The sequence below is a fragment of the Phyllobates terribilis genome, unplaced genomic scaffold (genome assembly GCF_046119375.1).
Source record: "Phyllobates terribilis strain yellow unplaced genomic scaffold, ASM4611937v1 Scaffold_341__1_contigs__length_2033592, whole genome shotgun sequence".
In the NCBI taxonomy this organism is placed as follows: Eukaryota; Metazoa; Chordata; class Amphibia; order Anura; family Dendrobatidae; genus Phyllobates; species Phyllobates terribilis.
In genome coordinates this window covers 1,013,844-1,040,539 of record NW_027363101.1, presented here as the reverse complement: position 1 = coordinate 1,040,539, position 26,696 = coordinate 1,013,844, and the positions used below count along the sequence as shown (strand labels likewise).

The 26,696-nt window shown below is 45.6% G+C and overlaps 18 non-coding genes and 3 pseudogenes across 18 annotated transcripts; all 21 read right to left on the bottom strand.

The window, feature by feature from the left end:
- Positions 1-433: 433 nt before the first annotated feature.
- Positions 434-624, bottom strand: LOC141221927 (U2 spliceosomal RNA). The gene has a single exon (XR_012289842.1). It is a non-coding gene; the product is annotated as a U2 spliceosomal RNA (small nuclear RNA).
- A 1,120-nt stretch (positions 625-1,744) lies between these two features.
- Positions 1,745-1,935, bottom strand: LOC141221926 (U2 spliceosomal RNA). The gene has a single exon (XR_012289841.1). It is a non-coding gene; the product is annotated as a U2 spliceosomal RNA (small nuclear RNA).
- Positions 1,936-3,056: 1,121 nt separating this feature from the next.
- Positions 3,057-3,247, bottom strand: LOC141221925 (U2 spliceosomal RNA). The gene has a single exon (XR_012289840.1). It is a non-coding gene; the product is annotated as a U2 spliceosomal RNA (small nuclear RNA).
- A 1,121-nt stretch (positions 3,248-4,368) lies between these two features.
- On the bottom strand, positions 4,369-4,559 carry LOC141221992 (U2 spliceosomal RNA). Its single transcript, XR_012289903.1, has one exon. It is a non-coding gene; the product is annotated as a U2 spliceosomal RNA (small nuclear RNA).
- Positions 4,560-5,678: 1,119 nt separating this feature from the next.
- On the bottom strand, positions 5,679-5,869 carry LOC141221924 (U2 spliceosomal RNA). The gene has a single exon (XR_012289839.1). It is a non-coding gene; the product is annotated as a U2 spliceosomal RNA (small nuclear RNA).
- A 1,121-nt stretch (positions 5,870-6,990) lies between these two features.
- LOC141221997 (U2 spliceosomal RNA) lies at positions 6,991-7,181 on the bottom strand. The gene has a single exon (XR_012289908.1). It is a non-coding gene; the product is annotated as a U2 spliceosomal RNA (small nuclear RNA).
- Positions 7,182-8,302: 1,121 nt separating this feature from the next.
- On the bottom strand, positions 8,303-8,493 carry LOC141221923 (U2 spliceosomal RNA). The gene has a single exon (XR_012289838.1). It is a non-coding gene; the product is annotated as a U2 spliceosomal RNA (small nuclear RNA).
- Positions 8,494-9,613: 1,120 nt separating this feature from the next.
- Positions 9,614-9,804, bottom strand: LOC141221989 (U2 spliceosomal RNA). The gene has a single exon (XR_012289900.1). It is a non-coding gene; the product is annotated as a U2 spliceosomal RNA (small nuclear RNA).
- A 1,118-nt stretch (positions 9,805-10,922) lies between these two features.
- On the bottom strand, positions 10,923-11,110 carry LOC141222067 (U2 spliceosomal RNA). The gene has a single exon (XR_012289967.1). It is a non-coding gene; the product is annotated as a U2 spliceosomal RNA (small nuclear RNA).
- Positions 11,111-11,904: 794 nt separating this feature from the next.
- LOC141222099 (U2 spliceosomal RNA) lies at positions 11,905-11,996 on the bottom strand (annotated as a pseudogene).
- Positions 11,997-13,114: 1,118 nt separating this feature from the next.
- On the bottom strand, positions 13,115-13,305 carry LOC141221922 (U2 spliceosomal RNA). The gene has a single exon (XR_012289837.1). It is a non-coding gene; the product is annotated as a U2 spliceosomal RNA (small nuclear RNA).
- Positions 13,306-14,426: 1,121 nt separating this feature from the next.
- On the bottom strand, positions 14,427-14,617 carry LOC141221919 (U2 spliceosomal RNA). The gene has a single exon (XR_012289835.1). It is a non-coding gene; the product is annotated as a U2 spliceosomal RNA (small nuclear RNA).
- A 1,121-nt stretch (positions 14,618-15,738) lies between these two features.
- LOC141221918 (U2 spliceosomal RNA) lies at positions 15,739-15,929 on the bottom strand. Its single transcript, XR_012289834.1, has one exon. It is a non-coding gene; the product is annotated as a U2 spliceosomal RNA (small nuclear RNA).
- Positions 15,930-17,050: 1,121 nt separating this feature from the next.
- Positions 17,051-17,241, bottom strand: LOC141222022 (U2 spliceosomal RNA). The gene has a single exon (XR_012289932.1). It is a non-coding gene; the product is annotated as a U2 spliceosomal RNA (small nuclear RNA).
- Positions 17,242-18,363: 1,122 nt separating this feature from the next.
- Positions 18,364-18,554, bottom strand: LOC141221917 (U2 spliceosomal RNA). The gene has a single exon (XR_012289833.1). It is a non-coding gene; the product is annotated as a U2 spliceosomal RNA (small nuclear RNA).
- A 1,127-nt stretch (positions 18,555-19,681) lies between these two features.
- LOC141222011 (U2 spliceosomal RNA) lies at positions 19,682-19,872 on the bottom strand. Its single transcript, XR_012289921.1, has one exon. It is a non-coding gene; the product is annotated as a U2 spliceosomal RNA (small nuclear RNA).
- A 1,121-nt stretch (positions 19,873-20,993) lies between these two features.
- LOC141221916 (U2 spliceosomal RNA) lies at positions 20,994-21,184 on the bottom strand. Its single transcript, XR_012289832.1, has one exon. It is a non-coding gene; the product is annotated as a U2 spliceosomal RNA (small nuclear RNA).
- Positions 21,185-22,307: 1,123 nt separating this feature from the next.
- On the bottom strand, positions 22,308-22,514 carry LOC141222068 (U2 spliceosomal RNA; annotated as a pseudogene).
- Positions 22,515-23,289: 775 nt separating this feature from the next.
- Positions 23,290-23,381, bottom strand: LOC141222098 (U2 spliceosomal RNA; annotated as a pseudogene).
- Positions 23,382-24,502: 1,121 nt separating this feature from the next.
- Positions 24,503-24,693, bottom strand: LOC141221915 (U2 spliceosomal RNA). The gene has a single exon (XR_012289831.1). It is a non-coding gene; the product is annotated as a U2 spliceosomal RNA (small nuclear RNA).
- Positions 24,694-25,814: 1,121 nt separating this feature from the next.
- On the bottom strand, positions 25,815-26,005 carry LOC141221914 (U2 spliceosomal RNA). Its single transcript, XR_012289830.1, has one exon. It is a non-coding gene; the product is annotated as a U2 spliceosomal RNA (small nuclear RNA).
- Between the last annotated feature and the right edge of the window lie 691 nt (positions 26,006-26,696).

The following is a 26,696-nucleotide window of genomic DNA, read 5'->3' as shown; positions in this document are numbered from 1 at the left end:
TCACATACCTGTTAGCTCAGGTGAGTTTAAAAGGCTGCTGTTGATAACAAGGGCATTTGCTAAATAGATGGTGTGTGTGCAACAATATACTGAAAGGTCAATTATATTGTGCAGCTTATCTCACCACCTGTAGTTATTTAGGTGAAAGCTCCAAAATGCTTGCCTAATATGTCTGTTTATCCAAAAGGAAGTATAGAGGGAGAGCTAGATAGATAGCATTGCATTACATTACATTACATGGCAATGCAATGCACAGTTGCTGAAGTTGAACCAAAATGAGCTTGTCATCTGGCTTCTGCAACTTTTAACATGAAAAATGCAATGAGGAGAAGAAAAGCAAAGCCAAAGAGTCCATCCCAAAATCCGACAAACAAGCAAAATGAACAAAAAGCATTGAATTCAATTCTTTCTGATTTTAGAAACTGCATTAAAGAAGGGGTGCACCGGTCCTGGAGATACTGCAATACCAGGTCAATGCGTGGAGTGGACAGAGCAAGCTCTTTTTCCATCTCCCTGTTCTAAAAATCCATTTAATATATGGTCCCCAGATAGGGGACGTATCAGATATTAAACTGATAAGAACAGATACTACACTTGATCTTAGCCAAAAGGCCGAGAAGCGATAACCAGAATTGGTTTCCGACTACGGTGCCACCCAAGGATTCTGAAAAGTCCATTTGTGGAGATGGCCACCTGGACTCCCGTTAAGAAGACATGCTGTCAACCTCTAGATCCCTCACATGCCTGCACTTTCCGGCTTGCTGCTGCTGCAATCCACGCGTTTTAGATCTGCATAACTCCACCTCTTTTAGCACAGTACCCTCAACCCCCGGCTGTTCCCACCCGCCTCAACACCGTTGGAAGGGAGGAGAACCAATTAAGGCGGGGGGGGGGTGGAACGAGCAGCTGTCTACCCTTAGCAGGAGGGTTGCTGATTAATTACCTCTCCTGCTGCTGCTGCTGCTGGCTGTCCAGCAGCAGACTGAAGGTGGCTGCTGCTGTGCGCAGGTATATAAAGGCTCAGAGCCTATTATGACACGCGCAGCCAGCGTTCCATTGCCACATTCCGTCTACTGCAGGCGGGATACCTGGATGGCTGAATGTCACTGAGAAGCTCACAGAGACCGCCATAAGCAACAGTTTAAAAGAATGCCACAGACTAATCAACCAAACTTTTTGGGTTGGTTTCTCTTTTATAGTCTGCAGGCATTAAATGAAAGAAGTCAGTGTTCCAGCAGAGGGAGACAACGTTTCAGAAAAGGCATTGTAGCAAACCAAAAAAGAAATTTTAAGCGCAGCAGAGTAACCAGCTCACATACCTGTTAGCTCAGGTGAGTTTAAAAGGCTGCTGTTGATAACAAGGGCATTTGCTAAATAGATGGTGTGTGTGCAACAATATACTGAAAGGTCAATTATATTGTGCAGCTTATCTCACCACCTGTAGTTATTTAGGTGAAAGCTCCAAAATGCTTGCCTAATATGTCTGTTTATCCAAAAGGAAGTATAGAGGGAGAGCTAGATAGATAGCATTGCATTACATTACATTACATGGCAATGCAATGCACAGTTGCTGAAGTTGAACCAAAATGAGCTTGTCATCTGGCTTCTGCAACTTTTAACATGAAAAATCCAATGAGGAGAAGAAAAGCAAAGCCAAAGAGTCCATCCCAAAATCCGACAAACAAGCAAAATGAACAAAAAGCATTGAATTCAATTCTTTCTGATTTTAGAAACTGCATTAAAGAAGGGGTGCACCGGTCCTGGAGATACTGCAATACCAGGTCAATGCGTGGAGTGGACAGAGCAAGCTCTTTTTCCATCTCCCTGTTCTAAAAATCCATTTAATATATGGTCCCCAGATAGGGGACGTATCAGATATTAAACTGATAAGAACAGATACTACACTTGATCTTAGCCAAAAGGCCGAGAAGCGATAACCAGAATTGGTTTCCGACTACGGTGCCACCCAAGGATTCTGAAAAGTCCATTTGTGGAGATGGCCACCTGGACTCCCGTTAAGAAGACATGCTGTCAACCTCTAGATCCCTCACATGCCTGCACTTTTCGGCTTGCTGCTGCTGCAATCCACGCGTTTTAGATCTGCATAACTCCACCTCTTTTAGCACAGTACCCTCAACCCCCGGCTGTTCCCACCCGCCTCAACACCGTTGGAAGGGAGGAGAACCAATTAAGGCGGGGGGGGGGGTGGAACGAGCAGCTGTCTACCCTTAGCAGGAGGGTTGCTGATTAATTACCTCTCCTGCTGCTGCTGCTGCTGGCTGTCCAGCAGCAGACTGAAGGTGGCTGCTGCTGTGCGCAGGTATATAAAGGCTCAGAGCCTATTATGACACGCGCAGCCAGCGTTCCATTGCCACATTCCGTCTACTGCAGGCGGGATACCTGGATGGCTGAATGTCACTGAGAAGCTCACAGAGACCGCCATAAGCAACAGTTTAAAAGAATGCCACAGACTAATCAACCAAACTTTTTGGGTTGGTTTCTCTTTTATAGTCTGCAGGCATTAAATGAAAGAAGTCAGTGTTCCAGCAGAGGGAGACAACGTTTCAGAAAAGGCATTGTAGCAAACCAAAAAAGAAATTTTAAGCGCAGCAGAGTAACCAGCTCACATACCTGTTAGCTCAGGTGAGTTTAAAAGGCTGCTGTTGATAACAAGGGCATTTGCTAAATAGATGGTGTGTGTGCAACAATATACTGAAAGGTCAATTATATTGTGCAGCTTATCTCACCACCTGTAGTTATTTAGGTGAAAGCTCCAAAATGCTTGCCTAATATGTCTGTTTATCCAAAAGGAAGTATAGAGGGAGAGCTAGATAGATAGCATTGCATTACATTACATTACATGGCAATGCAATGCACAGTTGCTGAAGTTGAACCAAAATGAGCTTGTCATCTGGCTTCTGCAACTTTTAACATGAAAAATCCAATGAGGAGAAGAAAAGCAAAGCCAAAGAGTCCATCCCAAAATCCGACAAACAAGCAAAATGAACAAAAAGCATTGAATTCAATTCTTTCTGATTTTAGAAACTGCATTAAAGAAGGGGTGCACCGGTCCTGGAGATACTGCAATACCAGGTCAATGCGTGGAGTGGACAGAGCAAGCTCTTTTTCCATCTCCCTGTTCTAAAAATCCATTTAATATATGGTCCCCAGATAGGGGACGTATCAGATATTAAACTGATAAGAACAGATACTACACTTGATCTTAGCCAAAAGGCCGAGAAGCGATAACCAGAATTGGTTTCCGACTACGGTGCCACCCAAGGATTCTGAAAAGTCCATTTGTGGAGATGGCCACCTGGACTCCCGTTAAGAAGACATGCTGTCAACCTCTAGATCCCTCACATGCCTGCACTTTTCGGCTTGCTGCTGCTGCAATCCACGCGTTTTAGATCTGCATAACTCCACCTCTTTTAGCACAGTACCCTCAACCCCCGGCTGTTCCCACCCGCCTCAACACCGTTGGAAGGGAGGAGAACCAATTAAGGCGGGGGGGGGGGTGGAACGAGCAGCTGTCTAGCCTTAGCAGGAGGGTTGCAGATTAATTACCTCTCCTGCTGCTGCTGCTGCTGGCTGTCCAGCAGCAGACTGAAGGTGGCTGCTGCTGTGCGCAGGTATATAAAGGCTCAGAGCCTATTATGACACGCGCAGCCAGCGTTCCATTGCCACATTCCGTCTACTGCAGGCGGGATACCTGGATGGCTGAATGTCACTGAGAAGCTCACAGAGACCGCCATAAGCAACAGTTTAAAAGAATGCCACAGACTAATCAACCAAACTTTTTGGGTTGGTTTCTCTTTTATAGTCTGCAGGCATTAAATGAAAGAAGTCAGTGTTCCAGCAGAGGGAGACAACGTTTCAGAAAAGGAATTGTAGCAAACCAAAAAAGAAATTTTAAGCGCAGCAGAGTAACCAGCTCACATTCCTGTTAGCTCAGGTGAGTTTAAAAGGCTGCTGTTGATAACAAGGGCATTTGCTAAATAGATGGTGTGTGTGCAACAATATACTGAAAGGTCAATTATATTGTGCAGCTTATCTCACCACCTGTAGTTATTTAGGTGAAAGCTCCAAAATGCTTGCCTAATATGTCTGTTTATCCAAAAGGAAGTATAGAGGGAGAGCTAGCTAGATAGCATTGCATTACATTACATTACATGGCAATGCAATGCACAGTTGCTGAAGTTGAACCAAAATGAGCTTGTCATCTGGCTTCTGCAACTTTTAACATGAAAAATCCAATGAGGAGAAGAAAAGCAAAGCCAAAGAGTCCATCCCAAAATCCGACAAACAAGCAAAATGAACAAAAAGCATTGAATTCAATTCTTTCTGATTTTAGAAACTGCATTAAAGAAGGGGTGCACCGGTCCTGGAGATACTGCAATACCAGGTCAATGCGTGGAGTGGACAGAGCAAGCTCTTTTTCCATCTCCCTGTTCTAAAAATCCATTTAATATATGGTCCCCAGATAGGGGACGTATCAGATATTAAACTGATAAGAACAGATACTACACTTGATCTTAGCCAAAAGGCTGAGAAGCGATAACCAGAATTGGTTTCCGACTACGGTGCCACCCAAGGATTCTGAAAAGTCCATTTGTGGAGATGGCCACCTGGACTCCCGTTAAGAAGACATGCTGTCAACCTCTAGATCCCTCACATGCCTGCACTTTTCGGCTTGCTGCTGCTGCAATCCACGCGTTTTAGATCTGCATAACTCCACCTCTTTTAGCACAGTACCCTCAACCCCCGGCTGTTCCCACCCGCCTCAACACCGTTGGAAGGGAGGAGAACCAATTAAGGCGGGGGGGGGGGGGGGTGGAACGAGCAGCTGTCTACCCTTAGCAGGAGGGTTGCTGATTAATTACCTCTCCTGCTGCTGCTGGCTGTCCAGCAGCAGACTGAAGGTGGCTGCTGCTGTGCGCAGGTATATAAAGGCTCAGAGCCTATTATGACACGCGCAGCCAGCGTTCCATTGCCACATTCCGTCTACTGCAGGCGGGATACCTGGATGGCTGAATGTCACTGAGAAGCTCACAGAGACCGCCATAAGCAACAGTTTAAAAGAATGCCACAGACTAATCAACCAAACTTTTTGGGTTGGTTTCTCTTTTATAGTCTGCAGGCATTAAATGAAAGAAGTCAGTGTTCCAGCAGAGGGAGGCAACGTTTCAGAAAAGGCATTGTAGCAAACCAAAAAAGAAATTTTAAGCGCAGCAGAGTAACCAGCTCACATACCTGTTAGCTCAGGTGAGTTTAAAAGGCTGCTGTTGATAACAAGGGCATTTGCTAAATAGATGGTGTGTGTGCAACAATATACTGAAAGGTCAATTATATTGTGCAGCTTATCTCACCACCTGTAGTTATTTAGGTGAAAGCTCCAAAATGCTTGCCTAATATGTCTGTTTATCCAAAAGGAAGTATAGAGGGAGAGCTAGATAGATAGCATTGCATTACATTACATTACATGGCAATGCAATGCACAGTTGCTGAAGTTGAACCAAAATGAGCTTGTCATCTGGCTTCTGCAACTTTTAACATGAAAAATCCAATGAGGAGAAGAAAAGCAAAGCCAAAGAGTCCATCCCAAAATCCGACAAACAAGCAAAATGAACAAAAAGCATTGAATTCAATTCTTTCTGATTTTAGAAACTGCATTAAAGAAGGGGTGCACCGGTCCTGGAGATACTGCAATACCAGGTCAATGCGTGGAGTGGACAGAGCAAGCTCTTTTTCCATCTCCCTGTTCTAAAAATCCATTTAATATATGGTCCCCAGATAGGGGACGTATCAGATATTAAACTGATAAGAACAGATACTACACTTGATCTTAGCCAAAAGGCCGAGAAGCGATAACCAGAATTGGTTTCCGACTACGGTGCCACCCAAGGATTCTGAAAAGTCCATTTGTGGAGATGGCCACCTGGACTCCCGTTAAGAAGACATGCTGTCAACCTCTAGATCCCTCACATGCCTGCACTTTTCGGCTTGCTGCTGCTGCAATCCACGCGTTTTAGATCTGCATAACTCCACCTCTTTTAGCACAGTACCCTCAACCCCCGGCTGTTCCCACCCGCCTCAACACCGTTGGAAGGGAGGAGAACCAATTAAGGCGGGGGGGGGGGTGGAACGAGCAGCTGTCTACCCTTAGCAGGAGGGTTGCTGATTAATTACCTCTCCTGCTGCTGCTGCTGCTGGCTGTCCAGCAGCAGACTGAAGGTGGCTGCTGCTGTGCGCAGGTATATAAAGGCTCAGAGCCTATTATGACACGCGCAGCCAGCGTTCCATTGCCACATTCCGTCTACTGCAGGCGGGATACCTGGATGGCTGAATGTCACTGAGAAGCTCACAGAGACCGCCATAAGCAACAGTTTAAAAGAATGCCACAGACTAATCAACCAAACTTTTTGGGTTGGTTTCTCTTTTATAGTCTGCAGGCATTAAATGAAAGAAGTCAGTGTTCCAGCAGAGGGAGACAACGTTTCAGATTAGGCATTGTAGCAAACCAAAAAAGAAATTTTAAGCGCAGCAGAGTAACCAGCTCACATACCTGTTAGCTCAGGTGAGTTTAAAAGGCTGCTGTTGATAACAAGGGCATTTGCTAAATAGATGGTGTGTGTGCAACAATATACTGAAAGGTCAATTATATTGTGCAGCTTATCTCACCACCTGTAGTTATTTAGGTGAAAGCTCCAAAATGCTTGCCTAATATGTCTGTTTATCCAAAAGGAAGTATAGAGGGAGAGCTAGATAGATAGCATTGCATTACATTACATTACATGGCAATGCAATGCACAGTTGCTGAAGTTGAACCAAAATGAGCTTGTCATCTGGCTTCTGCAACTTTTAACATGAAAAATCCAATGAGGAGAAGAAAAGCAAAGCCAAAGAGTCCATCCCAAAATCCGACAAACAAGCAAAATGAACAAAAAGCATTGAATTCAATTCTTTCTGATTTTAGAAACTGCATTAAAGAAGGGGTGCACCGGTCCTGGAGATACTGCAATACCAGGTCAATGCGTGGAGTGGACAGAGCAAGCTCTTTTTCCATCTCCCTGTTCTAAAAATCCATTTAATATATGGTCCCCAGATAGAGGACGTATCAGATATTAAACTGATAAGAACAGATACTACACTTGATCTTAGCCAAAAGGCCGAGAAGCGATAACCAGAATTGGTTTCCGACTACGGTGCCACCCAAGGATTCTGAAAAGTCCATTTGTGGAGATGGCCACCTGGACTCCCGTTAAGAAGACATGCTGTCAACCTCTAGATCCCTCACATGCCTGCACTTTTCGTCTTGCTGCTGCTGCAATCCACGCGTTTTAGATCTGCATAACTCCACCTCTTTTAGCACAGTACCCTCAACCCCCGGCTGTTCCCACCCGCCTCAACACCGTTGGAAGGGAGGAGAACCAATTAAGGCGGGGGGGTGGGTGGAACGAGCAGCTGTCTACCCTTAGCAGGAGGGTTGCTGATTAATTACCTCTCCTGCTGCTGCTGCTGCTGGCTGTCCAGCAGCAGACTGAAGGTGGCTGCTGCTGTGCGCAGGTATATAAAGGCTCAGAGCCTATTATGACACGCGCAGCCAGCGTTCCATTGCCACATTCCGTCTACTGCAGGCGGGATACCTGGATGGCTGAATGTCACTGAGAAGCTCACAGAGACCGCCATAAGCAACAGTTTAAAAGAATGCCATAGACTAATCAACCAAACTTTTTGGGTTGGTTTCTCTTTTATAGTCTGCAGGCATTAAATGAAAGAAGTCAGTGTTCCAGCAGAGGGAGACAACGTTTCAGAAAAGGCATTGTAGCAAACCAAAAAAGAAATTTTAAGCGCAGCAGAGTAACCAGCTCACATACCTGTTAGCTCAGGTGAGTTTAAAAGGCTGCTGTTGATAACAAGGGCATTTGCTAAATAGATGGTGTGTGTGCAACAATATACTGAAAGGTCAATTATATTGTGCAGCTTATCTCACCACCTGTAGTTATTTAGGTGAAAGCTCCAAAATGCTTGCCTAATATGTCTGTTTATCCAAAAGGAAGTATAGAGGGAGAGCTAGATAGATAGCATTGCATTACATTACATTACATGGCAATGCAATGCACAGTTGCTGAAGTTGAACCAAAATGAGCTTGTCATCTGGCTTCTGCAACTTTTAACATGAAAAATCCAATGAGGAGAAGAAAAGCAAAGCCAAAGAGTCCATCCCAAAATCCGACAAACAAGCAAAATGAACAAAAAGCATTGAATTCAATTCTTTCTGATTTTAGAAACTGCATTAAAGAAGGGGTGCACCGGTCCTGGAGATACTGCAATACCAGGTCAATGCGTGGAGTGGACAGAGCAAGCTCTTTTTCCATCTCCCTGTTCTAAAAATCCATTTAATATATGGTCCCCAGATAGGGGACGTATCAGATATTAAACTGATAAGAACAGATACTACACTTGATCTTAGCCAAAAGGCCGAGAAGCGATAACCAGAATTGGTTTCCGACTACGGTGCCACCCAAGGATTCTGAAAAGTCCATTTGTGGAGATGGCCACCTGGACTCCCGTTAAGAAGACATGCTGTCAACCTCTAGATCCCTCACATGCCTGCACTTTTCGGCTTGCTGCTGCTGCAATCCACGCGTTTTAGATCTGCATAACTCCACCTCTTTTAGCACAGTACCCTCAACCCCCGGCTGTTCCCACCCGCCTCAACACCGTTGGAAGGGAGGAGAACCAATTAAGGCGGGGGGGGGGTGGAACGAGCAGCTGTCTACCCTTAGCAGGAGGGTTGCTGATTAATTACCTCTCCTGCTGCTGCTGCTGCTGGCTGTCCAGCAGCAGACTGAAGGTGGCTGCTGCTGTGCGCAGGTATATAAAGGCTCAGAGCCTATTATGACACGCGCAGCCAGCGTTCCATTGCCACATTCCGTCTACTGCAGGCGGGATACCTGGATGGCTGAATGTCACTGAGAAGCTCACAGAGACCGCCATAAGCAACAGTTTAAAAGAATGCCACAGACTAATCAACCAAACTTTTTGGGTTGGTTTCTCTTTTATAGTCTGCAGGCATTAAATGAAAGAAGTCAGTGTTCCAGCAGAGGGAGACAACGTTTCAGAAAAGGCATTGTAGCAAACCAAAAAAGAAATTTTAAGCGCAGCAGAGTAACCAGCTCACATACCTGTTAGCTCAGGTGAGTTTAAAAGGCTGCTGTTGATAACAAGGGCATTTGCTAAATAGATGGTGTGTGTGCAACAATATACTGAAAGGTCAATTATATTGTGCAGCTTATCTCACCACCTGTAGTTATTTAGGTGAAAGCTCCAAAATGCTTGCCTAATATGTCTGTTTATCCAAAAGGAAGTATAGAGGGAGAGCTAGATAGATAGCATTGCATTACATTACATTACATGGCAATGCAATGCACAGTTGCTGAAGTTGAACCAAAATGAGCTTGTCATCTGGCTTCTGCAACTTTTAACATGAAAAATCCAATGAGGAGAAGAAAAGCAAAGCCAAAGAGTCCATCCCAAAATCCGACAAACAAGCAAAATGAACAAAAAGCATTGAATTCAATTCTTTCTGATTTTAGAAACTGCATTAAAGAAGGGGTGCACCGGTCCTGGAGATACTGCAATACCAGGTCAATGCGTGGAGTGGACAGAGCAAGCTCTTTTTCCATCTCCCTGTTCTAAAAATCCATTTAATATATGGTCCCCAGGTAGGGGACGTATCAGATATTAAACTGATAAGAACAGATACTACACTTGATCTTAGCCAAAAGGCCGAGAAGCGATAACCAGAATTGGTTTCCGACTACGGTGCCACCCAAGGATTCTGAAAAGTCCATTTGTGGAGATGGCCACCTGGACTCCCGTTAAGAAGACATGCTGTCAACCTCTAGATCCCTCACATGCCTGCACTTTTCGTCTTGCTGCTGCTGCAATCCACGCTTTTTAGATCTGCATAACTCCACCTCTTTTAGCACAGTACCCTCAACCCCCGGCTGTTCCCACCCGCCTCAACACCGTTGGAAGGGAGGAGAACCAATTAAGGCGGGGGGGGGGGTGGAACGAGCAGCTGTCTACCCTTAGCAGGAGGGTTGCTGATTAATTACCTCTCCTGCTGCTGCTGCTGGCTGTCCAGCAGCAGACTGAAGGTGGCTGCTGCTGTGCGCAGGTATATAAAGGCTCAGAGCCTATTATGACACGCGCAGCCAGCGTTCCATTGCCACATTCCGTCTACTGCAGGCGGGATACCTGGATGGCTGAATGTCACTGAGAAGCTCACAGAGACCGCCATAAGCAACAGTTTAAAAGAATGCCATAGACTAATCAACCAAACTTTTTGGGTTGGTTTCTCTTTTATAGTCTGCAGGCATTAAATGAAAGAAGTCAGTGTTCCAGCAGAGGGAGACAACGTTTCAGAAAAGGCATTGTAGCAAACCAAAAAAGAAATTTTAAGCGCAGCAGAGTAACCAACTCACATACCTGTTAGCTCAGGTGAGTTTAAAAGGCTGCTGTTGATAACAAGGGCATTTGCTAAATAGATGGTGTGTGTGCAACAATATACTGAAAGGTCAATTATATTGTGCAGCTTATCTCACCACCTGTAGTTATTTAGGTGAAAGCTCCAAAATGCTTGCCTAATATGTCTGTTTATCCAAAAGGAAGTATAGAGGGAGAGCTAGATAGATAGCATTGCATTACATTACATTACATGGCAATGCAATGCACAGTTGCTGAAGTTGAACCAAAATGAGCTTGTCATCTGGCTTCTGCAACTTTTAACATGAAAAATCCAATGAGGAGAAGAAAAGCAAAGCCAAAGAGTCCATCCCAAAATCCGACAAACAAGCAAAATGAACAAAAAGCATTGAATTCAATTCTTTCTGATTTTAGAAACTGCATTAAAGAAGGGGTGCACCGGTCCTGGAGATACTGCAATACCAGGTCAATGCGTGGAGTGGACAGAGCAAGCTCTTTTTCCATCTCCCTGTTCTAAAAATCCATTTAATATATGGTCCCCAGATAGGGGACGTATCAGATATTAAACTGATAAGAACAGATTTTTTTTTTTTTTTTTCTTTTTCGAAAGCCCGAATTCGTGTACAAAACCCGAGTGCGCTTAAAAAAGTGACAAGTGCCACAAAAAAAGTGCACTAGGATGCTGGTCTTCTTGAAACCCTCTCCAAAAGGAGAAGGGTCCCCCAAACCATTCCCCGTCCCTCCGAGCCAAAAGGCCACAGCGAGGAACAGGGACAAAAAGCCACCTCCAGCTGAAGCCAGAGGCGACCCAATCTTACCCCCAGCACCTGCCCGAGTTCTCACCCGAGCAAGGCACTGGGAGCCAAAGACTGTGCTCCCCTCCCGGAAGAGGGGAGCCAACAATGCTCTCCTCCCGAAAGAGGAGAGCCAGGGGGGTTCAGGGGGGAGCGGAACCTGATGGCCACACACTCCCCCCCTAGACCTGCCAAGAGAGGAACCCGTAAGGGAACCGCATCCCGACAAAATCCTAGTAGGACGTGACACACGTGAATAAGTGGACACACAGTGACAAAGAAATTAAATAAATAGTGAAGGTTTCACAGTATAATACTGCCCGGACCTTCGACCGGGAATTGAAAAATTCCCCATCCTAAGGCCAGAATGTCCGGAATAAGGGTGTGTGCGAAGAAAGAAAATTTGAAGTGCTTGTGCAAATGTGCCATAAACTCAAGTGGGGTTCCCAATCCCAGTGAGTTAAGGCACCCCAGGGTCACCACTCCTGGGGCACTTCACACTTCGGGCTTTCGATCTTCCCCGGCCCAATGGCGTCGATCCTGGGGGGCCATGCTTTCCACCAGATGACTATATTAGACACCTGGCGTACTAACAAGCGCCTAAACCCCAGTGTGCATAATGTATCAATCTACTAGGGCGGCCAACATCCAAAACCGCCTTTTCGAAAGATACTACACTTGATCTTAGCCAAAAGGCCGAGAAGCGATAACCAGAATTGGTTTCCGACTACGGTGCCACCCAAGGATTCTGAAAAGTCCATTTGTGGAGATGGCCACCTGGACTCCCGTTAAGAAGACATGCTGTCAACATCTAGATCCCTCACATGCCTGCACTTTTCGGCTTGCTGCTGCTGCAATCCACGCGTTTTAGATCTGCATAACTCCACCTCTTTTAGCACAGTACCCTCAACCCCCGGCTGTTCCCACCCGCCTCAACACCGTTGGAAGGGAGGAGAACCAATTAAGGCGGGGGGGGGGGTGGAACGAGCAGCTGTCTACCCTTAGCAGGAGGGTTGCTGATTAATTACCTCTCCTGCTGCTGCTGCTGGCTGTCCAGCAGCAGACTGAAGGTGGCTGCTGCTGTGCGCAGGTATATAAAGGCTCAGAGCCTATTATGACACGCGCAGCCAGCGTTCCATTGCCACATTCCGTCTACTGCAGGCGGGATACCTGGATGGCTGAATGTCACTGAGAAGCTCACAGAGACCGCCATAAGCAACAGTTTAAAAGAATGCCACAGACTAATCAACCAAACTTTTTGGGTTGGTTTCTCTTTTATAGTCTGCAGGCATTAAATGAAAGAAGTCAGTGTTCCAGCAGAGGGAGACAACGTTTCAGAAAAGGCATTGTAGCAAACCAAAAAAGAAATTTTAAGCGCAGCAGAGTAACCAGCTCACATACCTGTTAGCTCAGGTGAGTTTAAAAGGCTGCTGTTGATAACAAGGGCATTTGCTAAATAGATGGTGTGTGTGCAACAATATACTGAAAGGTCAATTATATTGTGCAGCTTATCTCACCACCTGTAGTTATTTAGGTGAAAGCTCCAAAATGCTTGCCTAATATGTCTGTTTATCCAAAAGGAAGTATAGAGGGAGAGCTAGATAGATAGCATTGCATTACATTACATTACATGGCAATGCAATGCACAGTTGCTGAAGTTGAACCAAAATGAGCTTGTCATCTGGCTTCTGCAACTTTTAACATGAAAAATCCAATGAGGAGAAGAAAAGCAAAGCCAAAGAGTCCATCCCAAAATCCGACAAACAAGCAAAATGAACAAAAAGCATTGAATTCAATTCTTTCTGATTTTAGAAACTGCATTAAAGAAGGGGTGCACCGGTCCTGGAGATACTGCAATACCAGGTCAATGCGTGGAGTGGACAGAGCAAGCTCTTTTTCCATCTCCCTGTTCTAAAAATCCATTTAATATATGGTCCCCAGATAGGGGACGTATCAGATATTAAACTGATAAGAACAGATACTACACTTGATCTTAGCCAAAAGGCCGAGAAGCGATAACCAGAATTGGTTTCCGACTACGGTGCCACCCAAGGATTCTGAAAAGTCCATTTGTGGAGATGGCCACCTGGACTCCCGTTAAGAAGACATGCTGTCAACCTCTAGATCCCTCACATGCCTGCACTTTTCGGCTTGCTGCTGCTGCAATCCACGCGTTTTAGATCTGCATAACTCCACCTCTTTTAGCACAGTACCCTCAACCCCCGGCTGTTCCCACCCGCCTCAACACCGTTGGAAGGGAGGAGAACCAATTAAGGCGGGGGGGGGGGTGGAACGAGCAGCTGTCTACCCTTAGCAGGAGGGTTGCTGATTAATTACCTCTCCTGCTGCTGCTGCTGCTGGCTGTCCAGCAGCAGACTGAAGGTGGCTGCTGCTGTGCGCAGGTATATAAAGGCTCAGAGCCTATTATGACACGCGCAGCCAGCGTTCCATTGCCACATTCCGTCTACTGCAGGCGGGATACCTGGATGGCTGAATGTCACTGAGAAGCTCACAGAGACCGCCATAAGCAACAGTTTAAAAGAATGCCACAGACTAATCAACCAAACTTTTTGGGTTGGTTTCTCTTTTATAGTCTGCAGGCATTAAATGAAAGAAGTCAGTGTTCCAGCAGAGGGAGACAACGTTTCAGAAAAGGCATTGTAGCAAACCAAAAAAGAAATTTTAAGCGCAGCAGAGTAACCAGCTCACATACCTGTTAGCTCAGGTGAGTTTAAAAGGCTGCTGTTGATAACAAGGGCATTTGCTAAATAGATGGTGTGTGTGCAACAATATACTGAAAGGTCAATTATATTGTGCAGCTTATCTCACCACCTGTAGTTATTTAGGTGAAAGCTCCAAAATGCTTGCCTAATATGTCTGTTTATCCAAAAGGAAGTATAGAGGGAGAGCTAGATAGATAGCATTGCATTACATTACATTACATGGCAATGCAATGCACAGTTGCTGAAGTTGAACCAAAATGAGCTTGTCATCTGGCTTCTGCAACTTTTAACATGAAAAATCCAATGAGGAGAAGAAAAGCAAAGCCAAAGAGTCCATCCCAAAATCTGACAAACAAGCAAAATGAACAAAAAGCATTGAATTCAATTCTTTCTGATTTTAGAAACTGCATTAAAGAAGGGGTGCACCGGTCCTGGAGATACTGCAATACCAGGTCAATGCGTGGAGTGGACAGAGCAAGCTCTTTTTCCATCTCCCTGTTCTAAAAATCCATTTAATATATGGTCCCCAGATAGGGGACGTATCAGATATTAAACTGATAAGAACAGATACTACACTTGATCTTAGCCAAAAGGCCGAGAAGCGATAACCAGAATTGGTTTCCGACTACGGTGCCACCCAAGGATTCTGAAAAGTCCATTTGTGGAGATGGCCACCTGGACTCCCGTTAAGAAGACATGCTGTCAACCTCTAGATCCCTCACATGCCTGCACTTTTCGGCTTGCTGCTGCTGCAATCCACGCGTTTTAGATCTGCATAACTCCACCTCTTTTAGCACAGTACCCTCAACCCCCGGCTGTTCCCACCCGCCTCAACACCGTTGGAAGGGAGGAGAACCAATTAAGGCGGGGGGGGGGGTGGAACGAGCAGCTGTCTACCCTTAGCAGGAGGGTTGCTGATTAATTACCTCTCCTGCTGCTGCTGCTGCTGGCTGTCCAGCAGCAGACTGAAGGTGGCTGCTGCTGTGCGCAGGTATATAAAGGCTCAGAGCCTATTATGACACGCGCAGCCAGCGTTCCATTGCCACATTCCGTCTACTGCAGGCGGGATACCTGGATGGCTGAATGTCACTGAGAAGCTCACAGAGACCGCCATAAGCAACAGTTTAAAAGAATGCCACAGACTAATCAACCAAACTTTTTGGGTTGGTTTCTCTTTTATAGTCTGCAGGCATTAAATGAAAGAAGTCAGTGTTCCAGCAGAGGGAGACAACGTTTCAGAAAAGGCATTGTAGCAAACCAAAAAAGAAATTTTAAGCGCAGCAGAGTAACCAGCTCACATACCTGTTAGCTCAGGTGAGTTTAAAAGGCTGCTGTTGATAACAAGGGCATTTGCTAAATAGATGGTGTGTGTGCAACAATATACTGAAAGGTCAATTATATTGTGCAGCTTATCTCACCACCTGTAGTTATTTAGGTGAAAGCTCCAAAATGCTTGCCTAATATGTCTGTTTATCCAAAAGGAAGTATAGAGGGAGAGCTAGATAGATAGCATTGCATTACATTACATTACATGGCAATGCAATGCACAGTTGCTGAAGTTGAACCAAAATGAGCTTGTCATCTGGCTTCTGCAACTTTTAACATGAAAAATCCAATGAGGAGAAGAAAAGCAAAGCCAAAGAGTCCATCCCAAAATCCGACAAACAAGCAAAATGAACAAAAAGCATTGAATTCAATTCTTTCTGATTTTAGAAACTGCATTAAAGAAGGGGTGCACCGGTCCTGGAGATACTGCAATACCAGGTCAATGCGTGGAGTGGACAGAGCAAGCTCTTTTTCCATCTCCCTGTTCTAAAAATCCATTTAATATATGGTCCCCAGATAGGGGACGTATCAGATATTAAACTGATAAGAACAGATACTACACTTGATCTTAGCCAAAAGGCCGAGAAGCGATAACCAGAATTGGTTTCCGACTCGGTGCCACCCAAGGATTCTGAAAAGTCCATTTGTGGAGATGGCCACCTGGACTCCCGTTAAGAAGACATGCTGTCAACCTCTAGATCCCTCACATGCCTGCACTTTTCGGCTTGCTGCTGCTGCAATCCACGCGTTTTAGATCTGCATAACTCCACCTCTTTTAGCACAGTACCCTCAACCCCCGGCTGTTCCCACCCGCCTCAACACCGTTGGAAGGGAGGAGAACCAATTAAGGCGGGGGGGGGGGGTGGAACGAGCAGCTGTCTACCCTTAGCAGGAGGGTTGCTGATTAATTACCTCTCCTGCTGCTGCTGCTGCTGGCTGTCCAGCAGCAGACTGAAGGTGGCTGCTGCTGTGCGCAGGTATATAAAGGCTCAGAGCCTATTATGACACGCGCAACCAGCGTTCCATTGCCACATTCCGTCTACTGCAGGCGGGATACCTGGATGGCTGAATGTCACTGAGAAGCTCACAGAGACCGCCATAAGCAACAGTTTAAAAGAATGCCACAGACTAATCAACCAAACTTTTTGGGTTGGTTTCTCTTTTATAGTCTGCAGGCATTAAATGAAAGAAGTCAGTGTTCCAGCAGAGGGAGACAACGTTTCAGAAAAGGCATTGTAGCAAACCAAAAAATAAATTTTAAGCGCAGCAGAGTAACCAGCTCACATACCTGTTAGCTCAGGTGAGTTTAAAAGGCTGCTGTTGATAACAAGGGCATTTGCTAAATAGATGGTGTGTGTGCAACAATATACTGAAAGGTCAATTATATTGTGCAGCTTATCTCACCACCTGTAGTTATTTAGGTGAAAGCTCCAAAATGCTTGCCTAATATGTCTGTTTATCCAAAAGGAAGTATAGAGGGAGAGCTAGATAGATAGCATTGCATTACATTACATTACATGGCAATGCAATGCACAGTTGCTGAAGTTGAACCAAAATGAGCTTGTCATCTGGCTTCTGCAACTTTTAACATGAAAAATCCAATGAGGAGAAGAAAAGCAAAGCCAAAGAGTCCATCCCAAAATCCGACAAACAAGCAAAATGAACAAAAAGCATTGAATTCAATTCTTTCTGATTTTAGAAACTGCATTAAAGAAGGGGTGCACCGGTCCTGGAGATACTGCAATACCAGGTCAATGCGTGGAGTGGACAGAGCAAGCTCTTTTTCCATCTCCCTGTTCTAAAAATCCATTTAATATATGGTCCCCAGATAGGGGACGTATCAGATATTAAACTGATAAGAACAGATACTACACTTGATCTTAGCCAAAATGCCGAGAAGCGATAACCAGAATTGGTTTCCGACTACGGTGCCACCCAAGGATTCTGAAAAGTCCATTTGTGGAGATGGCCACCTGGACTCCCGTTAAGAAGACATGCTGTCAACCTCTAGATCCCTCACATGCCTGCACTTTTCGGCTTGCTGCTGCTGCAATCCACGCGTTTTAGATCTGCATAACTCCACCTCTTTTAGCACAGTACCCTCAACCCCCGGCTGTTCCCACCCGCCTCAACACCGTTGGAAGGGAGGAGAACCAATTAAGGCGGGGGGGGGGGGTGGAACGAGCAGCTGTCTACCCTTAGCAGGAGGGTTGCTGATTAATTACCTCTCCTGCTGCTGCTGCTGCTGGCTGTCCAGCAGCAGACTGAAGGTGGCTGCTGCTGTGCGCAGGTATATAAAGGCTCAGAGCCTATTATGACACGCGCAGCCAGCGTTCCATTGCCACATTCCGTCTACTGCAGGCGGGATACCTGGATGGCTGAATGTCACTGAGAAGCTCACAGAGACCGCCATAAGCAACAGTTTAAAAGAATGCCACAGACTAATCAACCAAACTTTTTGGGTTGGTTTCTCTTTTATAGTCTGCAGGCATTAAATGAAAGAAGTCAGTGTTCCAGCAGAGGGAGACAACGTTTCAGAAAAGGCATTGTAGCAAACCAAAAAAGAAATTTTAAGCGCAGCAGAGTAACCAGCTCACATACCTGTTAGCTCAGGTGAGTTTAAAAGGCTGCTGTTGATAACAAGGGCATTTGCTAAATAGATGGTGTGTGTGCAACAATATACTGAAAGGTCAATTATATTGTGCAGCTTATCTCACCACCTGTAGTTATTTAGGTGAAAGCTCCAAAATGCTTGCCTAATATGTCTGTTTATCCAAAAGGAAGTATAGAGGGAGAGCTAGATAGATAGCATTGCATTACATTACATTACATGGCAATGCAATGCACAGTTGCTGAAGTTGAACCAAAATGAGCTTGTCATCTGGCTTCTGCAACTTTTAACATGAAAAATCCAATGAGGAGAAGAAAAGCAAAGCCAAAGAGTCCATCCCAAAATCCGACAAACAAGCAAAATGAACAAAAAGCATTGAATTCAATTCTTTCTGATTTTAGAAACTGCATTAAAGAAGGGGTGCACCGGTCCTGGAGATACTGCAATACCAGGTCAATGCGTGGAGTGGACAGAGCAAGCTCTTTTTCCATCTCCCTGTTCTAAAAATCCATTTAATATATGGTCCCCAGATAGGGGACGTATCAGATATTAAACTGATAAGAACAGATACTACACTTGATCTTAGCCAAAAGGCCGAGAAGCGATAACCAGAATTGGTTTCCGACTACGGTGCCACCCAAGGATTCTGAAAAGTCCATTTGTGGAGATGGCCACCTGGACTCCCGTTAAGAAGACATGCTGTCAACCTCTAGATCCCTCACATGCCTGCACTTTTCGGCTTGCTGCTGCTGCAATCCACGCGTTTTAGATCTGCATAACTCCACCTCTTTTAGCACAGTACCCTCAACCCCCGGCTGTTCCCACCCGCCTCAACACCGTTGGAAGGGAGGAGAACCAATTAAGGCGGGGGGGGGGGGGGGGGTGGAACGAGCAGCTGTCTACCCTTAGCAGGAGGGTTGCTGATTAATTACCTCTCCTGCTGCTGCTGCTGCTGGCTGTCCAGCAGCAGACTGAAGGTGGCTGCTGCTGTGCGCAGGTATATAAAGGCTCAGAGCCTATTATGACACGCGCAGCCAGCGTTCCATTGCCACATTCCGTCTACTGCAGGCGGGATACCTGGATGGCTGAATGTCACTGAGAAGCTCACAGAGACCGCCATAAGCAACAGTTTAAAAGAATGCCACAGACTAATCAACCAAACTTTTTGGGTTGGTTTCTCTTTTATAGTCTGCAGGCATTAAATGAAAGAAGTCAGTGTTCCAGCAGAGGGAGACAACGTTTCAGAAAAGGCATTGTAGCAAACCAAAAAAGAAATTTTAAGCGCAGCAGAGTAACCAGCTCACATACCTGTTAGCTCAGGTGAGTTTAAAAGGCTGCTGTTGATAACAAGGGCATTTGCTAAATAGATGGTGTGTGTGCAACAATATACTGAAAGGTCAATTATATTGTGCAGCTTATCTCACCACCTGTAGTTATTTAGGTGAAAGCTCCAAAATGCTTGCCTAATATGTCTGTTTATCCAAAAGGAAGTATAGAGGGAGAGCTAGATAGATAGCATTGCATTACATTACATTACATGGCAATGCAATGCACAGTTGCTGAAGTTGAACCAAAATGAGCTTGTCATCTGGCTTCTGCAACTTTTAACATGAAAAATCCAATGAGGAGAAGAAAAGCAAAGCCAAAGAGTCCATCCCAAAATCCGACAAACAAGCAAAATGAACAAAAAGCATTGAATTCAATTCTTTCTGATTTTAGAAACTGCATTAAAGAAGGGGTGCACCGGTCCTGGAGATACTGCAATACCAGGTCAATGCGTGGAGTGGACAGAGCAAGCTCTTTTTCCATCTCCCTGTTCTAAAAATCCATTTAATATATGCTCCCCAGATAGGGGACGTATCAGATATTAAACTGATAAGAACAGATACTACACTTGATCTTAGCCAAAAGGCCGAGAAGCGATAACCAGAATTGGTTTCCGACTACGGTGCCACCCAAGGATTCTGAAAAGTCCATTTGTGGAGATGGCCACCTGGACTCCCGTTAAGAAGACATGCTGTCAACCTCTAGATCCCTCACATGCCTGCACTTTTCGGCTTGCTGCTGCTGCAATCCACGCGTTTTAGATCTGCATAACTCCACCTCTTTTAGCACAGTACCCTCAACCCCCGGCTGTTCCCACCCGCCTCAACACCGTTGGAAGGGAGGAGAACCAATTAAGGCGGGGGGGGGGGTGGAACGAGCAGCTGTCTACCCTTAGCAGGAGGGTTGCTGATTAATTACTTCTCCTGCTGCTGCTGCTGCTGGCTGTCCAGCAGCAGACTGAAGGTGGCTGCTGCTCTGCGCAGGTATATAAAGGCTCAGAGCCTATTATGACACGCGCAGCCAGCGTTCCATTGCCACATTCCGTCTACTGCAGGCGGGATACCTGGATGGCTGAATGTCACTGAGAAGCTCACAGAGACCGCCATAAGCAACAGTTTAAAAGAATGCCACAGACTAATCAACCAAACTTTTTGGGTTGGTTTCTCTTTTATAGTCTGCAGGCATTAAATGAAAGAAGTCAGTGTTCCAGCAGAGGGAGACAACGTTTCAGAAAAGGCATTGTAGCAAACCAAAAAAGAAATTTTAAGCGCAGCAGAGTAACCAGCTCACATACCTGTTAGCTCAGGTGAGTTTAAAAGGCTGCTGTTGATAACAAGGGCATTTGCTAAATAGATGGTGTGTGTGCAACAATATACTGAAAGGTCAATTATATTGTGCAGCTTATCTCACCACCTGTAGTTATTTAGGTGAAAGCTCCAAAATGCTTGCCTAATATGTCTGTTTATCCAAAAGGAAGTATAGAGGGAGAGCTAGATAGATAGCATTGCATTACATTACATTACATGGCAATGCAATGCACAGTTGCTGAAGTTGAACCAAAATGAGCTTGTCATCTGGCTTCTGCAACTTTTAACATGAAAAATCCAATGAGGAGAAGAAAAGCAAAGCCAAAGAGTCCATCCCAAAATCCGACAAACAAGCAAAATGAACAAAAAGCATTGAATTCAATTCTTTCTGATTTTAGAAACTGCATTAAAGAAGGGGTGCACCGGTCCTGGAGATACTGCAATACCAGGTCAATGCGTGGAGTGGACAGAGCAAGCTCTTTTTCCATCTCCCTGTTCTAAAAATCCATTTAATATATGGTCCCCAGATAGGGGACGTATCAGATATTAAACTGATAAGAACAGATACTACACTTGATCTTAGCCAAAAGGCCGAGAAGCGATAACCAGAATTGGTTTCCGACTACGGTGCCACCCAAGGATTCTGAAAAGTCCATTTGTGGAGATGGCCACCTGGACTCCCGTTAAGAAGACATGCTGTCAACCTCTAGATCCCTCACATGCCTGCACTTTTCGGCTTGCTGCTGCTGCAATCCACGCGTTTTAGATCTGCATAACTCCACCTCTTTTAGCACAGTACCCTCAACCCCTGGCTGTTCCCACCCGCCTCAACACCGTTGGAAGGGAGGAGAACCAATTAAGGCGGGGGGGGGGTGGAACGAGCAGCTGTCTACCCTTAGCAGGAGGGTTGCTGATTAATTACCTCTCCTGCTGCTGCTGCTGCTGCTGGCTGTCCAGCAGCAGACTGAAGGTGGCTGCTGCTGTGCGCAGGTATATAAAGGCTCAGAGCCTATTATGACACGCGCAGCCAGCGTTCCATTGCCACATTCCGTCTACTGCAGGCGGGATACCTGGATGGCTGAATGTCACTGAGAAGCTCACAGAGACCGCCATAAGCAACAGTTTAAAAGAATGCCACAGACTAATCAACCAAACTTTTTGGGTTGGTTTCTCTTTTATAGTCTGCAGGCATTAAATGAAAGAAGTCAGTGTTCCAGCAGAGGGAGACAACGTTTCAGAAAAGGCATTGTAGCAAACCAAAAAAGAAATTTTAAGCGCAGCAGAGTAACCAGCTCACATACCTGTTAGCTCAGGTGAGTTTAAAAGGCTGCTGTTGATAACAAGGGCATTTGCTAAATAGATGGTGTGTGTGCAACAATATACTGAAAGGTCAATTATATTGTGCAGCTTATCTCACCACCTGTAGTTATTTAGGTGAAAGCTCCAAAATGCTTGCCTAATATGTCTGTTTATCCAAAAGGAAGTATAGAGGGAGAGCTAGATAGATAGCATTGCATTACATTACATTACATGGCAATGCAATGCACAGTTGCTGAAGTTGAACCAAAATGAGCTTGTCATCTGGCTTCTGCAACTTTTAACATGAAAAATCCAATGAGGAGAAGAAAAGCAAAGCCAAAGAGTCCATCCCAAAATCCGACAAACAAGCAAAATGAACAAAAAGCATTGAATTCAATTCTTTCTGATTTTAGAAACTGCATTAAAGAAGGGGTGCACCGGTCCTGGAGATACTGCAATACCAGGTCAATGCGTGGAGTGGACAGAGCAAGCTCTTTTTCCATCTCCCTGTTCTAAAAATCCATTTAATATATGGTCCCCAGATAGGGGACGTATCAGATATTAAACTGATAAGAACAGATTTTTTTTTTTTTTTTTTTTTTTTTAAAGCCCGAATTCGTGTACAAAACCCGAGTGCGCTTAAAAAAGTGACAAGTGCCACAAAAAAAGTGCACTAGGATGCTGGTCTTCTTGAAACCCTCTCCAAAAGGAGAAGGGTCCCCCAAACCATTCCCCGTCCCTCCGAGCCAAAAGGCCACAGCGAGGAACAGGGACAAAAAGCCACCTCCAGCCGAAGCCAGAGGTGACCCAATCATACCCCCAGCACCTGCCCGAGTTCTCACCCGAGCAAGGCACTGGGAGCCAAAGACTGTGCTCCCCTCCCGGAAGAGGGGAGCCAACAATGCTCTCCTCCCGAAAGAGGAGAGCCAGGGGGGTTCAGGGGGGAGCGGAACCTGATGGCCACACACTCCCCCCCTAGACCTGCCAAGAGAGGAACCCGTAAGGGAACCGCATCCCGACAAAATCCTAGTAGGACGTGACACACGTGAATAAGTGGACACACAGTGACAAAGAAATTAAATAAATAGTGAAGGTTTCACAGTATAATACTGCCCGGACCTTCAACCGGGAATTGAAAAATTCCCCATCCTAAGGCCAGAAGGCCCGGAATAAGGGTGTGTGCGAAGAAAGAAAATTTGAAGTGCTTGTGCAAATGTGCCATAAACTCAAGTGGGGTTCCCAATCCCAGTGAGTTAAGGCACCCCAGGGTCACCACTCCTGGGGCACTTCACACTTCGGGCTTTCGATCTTCCCCGGCCCAATGGCGTCGATCCTGGGGGGCCATGCTTTCCACCAGATGACTATATTAGCCACCTGGCGTACTAACAAGCGCCTAAACCCCAGTGTGCATAATGTATCAATCTACTAGGGCGGCCAACATCCAAAACCGCCTTTTCGAAAGATACTACACTTGATCTTAGCCAAAAGGCCGAGAAGCGATAACCAGAATTGGTTTCCGACTACGGTGCCACCCAAGGATTCTGAAAAGTCCATTTGTGGAGATGGCCACCTGGACTCCCGTTAAGAAGACATGCTGTCAACCTCTAGATCCCTCACATGCCTGCACTTTTCGGCTTGCTGCTGCTGCAATCCACGCGTTTTAGATCTGCATAACCCCACCTCTTTTAGCACAGTACCCTCAACCCCCGGCTGTTCCCACCCGCCTCAACACCGTTGGAAGGGAGGAGAACCAATTAAGGCGGGGGGGGGGGTGGAACGAGCAGCTGTCTACCCTTAGCAGGAGGGTTGCTGATTAATTACCTCTCCTGCTGCTGCTGCTGCTGGCTGTCCAGCAGCAGACTGAAGGTGGCTGCTGCTGTGCGCAGGTATATAAAGGCTCAGAGCCTATTATGACACGCGCAGCCAGCGTTCCATTGCCACATTCCGTCTACTGCAGGCGGGATACCTGGATGGCTGAATGTCACTGAGAAGCTCAAAGAGACCGCCATAAGCAACAGTTTAAAAGAATGCCACAGACTAATCAACCAAACTTTTTGGGTTGGTTTCTCTTTTATAGTCTGCAGGCATTAAATGAAAGAAGTCAGTGTTCCAGCAGAGGGAGACAACGTTTCAGAAAAGGCATTGTAGCAAACCAAAAAAGAAATTTTAAGCGCAGCAGAGTAACCAGCTCACATACCTGTTAGCTCAGGTGAGTTTAAAAGGCTGCTGTTGATAACAAGGGCATTTGCTAAATAGATGGTGTGTGTGCAACAATATACTGAAAGGTCAATTATATTGTGCAGCTTATCTCACCACCTGTAGTTATTTAGGTGAAAGCTCCAAAATGCTTGCCTAATATGTCTGTTTATCCAAAAGGAAGTATAGAGGGAGAGCTAGATAGATAGCATTGCATTACATTACATTACATGGCAATGCAATGCACAGTTGCTGAAGTTGAACCAAAATGAGCTTGTCATCTGGCTTCTGCAACTTTTAACATGAAAAATCCAATGAGGAGAAGAAAAGCAAAGCCAAAGAGTCCATCCCAAAATCCGACTAACAAGCAAAATGAACAAAAAGCATTGAATTCAATTCTTTCTGATTTTAGAAACTGCATTAAAGAAGGGGTGCACCGGTCCTGGAGATACTGCAATACCAGGTCAATGCGTGGAGTGGACAGAGCAAGCTCTTTTTCCATCTCCCTGTTCTAAAAATCCATTTAATATATGGTCCCCAGATAGGGGACGTATCAGATATTAAACTGATAAGAACAGATACTACACTTGATCTTAGCCAAAAGGCCGAGAAGCGATAACCAGAATTGGTTTCCGACTACGGTGCCACCCAAGGATTCTGAAAAGTCCATTTGTGGAGATGGCCACCTGGACTCCCGTTAAGAAGACATGCTGTCAACCTCTAGATCCCTCACATGCCTGCACTTTTCGGCTTGCTGCTGCTGCAATCCACGCGTTTTAGATCTGCATAACTCCACCTCTTTTAGCACAGTGCCCTCAACCCCCGGCTGTTCCCACCCGCCTCAACACCGTTGGAAGGGAGGAGAACCAATTAAGGCGGGGGGGGGGGTGGAACGAGCAGCTGTCTACCCTTAGCAGGAGGGTTGCTGATTAATTACCTCTCCTGCTGCTGCTGCTGCTGGCTGTCCAGCAGCAGACTGAAGGTGGCTGCTGCTGTGCGCAGGTATATAAAGGCTCAGAGCCTATTATGACACGCGCAGCCAGCGTTCCATTGCCACATTCCGTCTACTGCAGGCGGGATACCTGGATGGCTGAATGTCACTGAGAAGCTCACAGAGACCGCCATAAGCAACAGTTTAAAAGAATGCCACAGACTAATCAACCAAACTTTTTGGGTTGGTTTCTCTTTTATAGTCTGCAGGCATTAAATGAAAGAAGTCAGTGTTCCAGCAGAGGGAGACAACGTTTCAGAAAAGGCATTGTAGCAAACCAAAAAAGAAATTTTAAGCGCAGCAGAGTAACCAGCTCACATACCTGTTAGCTCAGGTGAGTTTAAAAGGCTGCTGTTGATAACAAGGGCATTTGCTAAATAGATGGTGTGTGTGCAACAATATACTGAAAGGTCAATTATATTGTGCAGCTTATCTCACCACCTGTAGTTATTTAGGTGAAAGCTCCAAAATGCTTGCCTAATATATCTGTTTATCCAAAAGGAAGTATAGAGGGAGAGCTAGATAGATAGCATTGCATTACATTACATTACATGGCAATGCAATGCACAGTTGCTGAAGTTGAACCAAAATGAGCTTGTCATCTGGCTTCTGCAACTTTTAACATGAAAAATCCAATGAGGAGAAGAAAAGCAAAGCCAAAGAGTCCATCCCAAAATCCGACAAACAAGCAAAATGAACAAAAAGCATTGAATTCAATTCTTTCTGATTTTAGAAACTGCATTAAAGAAGGGGTGCACCGGTCCTGGAGATACTGCAATACCAGGTCAATGCGTGGAGTGGACAGAGCAAGCTCTTTTTCCATCTCCCTGTTCTAAAAATCCATTTAATATATGGTCCCCAGATAGGGGACGTATCAGATATTAAACTGATAAGAACAGATACTACACTTGATCTTAGCCAAAAGGCCGAGAAGCGATAACCAGAATTGGTTTCCGACTACGGTGCCACCCAAGGATTCTGAAAAGTCCATTTGTGGAGATGGCCACCTGGACTCCCGTTAAGAAGACATGCTGTCAACCTCTAGATCCCTCACATGCCTGCACTTTTCGGCTTGCTGCTGCTGCAATCCACGCGTTTTAGATCTGCATAACTCCACCTCTTTTAGCACAGTACCCTCAACCCCCGGCTGTTCCCACCCGCCTCAACACCGTTGGAAGGGAGGAGAACCAATTAAGGCGGGGGGGGGGGGTGGAACGAGCAGCTGTCTACCCTTAGCAGGAGGGTTGCTGATTAATTACCTCTCCTGCTGCTGCTGCTGCTGGCTGTCCAGCAGCAGACTGAAGGTGGCTGCTGCTGTGCGCAGGTATATAAAGGCTCAGAGCCTATTATGACACGCGCAGCCAGCGTTCCATTGCCACATTCCGTCTACTGCAGGTGGGATACCTGGATGGCTGAATGTCACTGAGAAGCTCACAGAGACCGCCATAAGCAACAGTTTAAAAGAATGCCACAGACTAATCAACCAAACTTTTTGGGTTGGTTTCTCTTTTATAGTCTGCAGGCATTAAATGAAAGAAGTCAGTGTTCCAGCAGAGGGAGACAACGTTTCAGAAAAGGCATTGTAGCAAACCAAAAAAGAAATTTTAAGCGCAGCAGAGTAACCAGCTC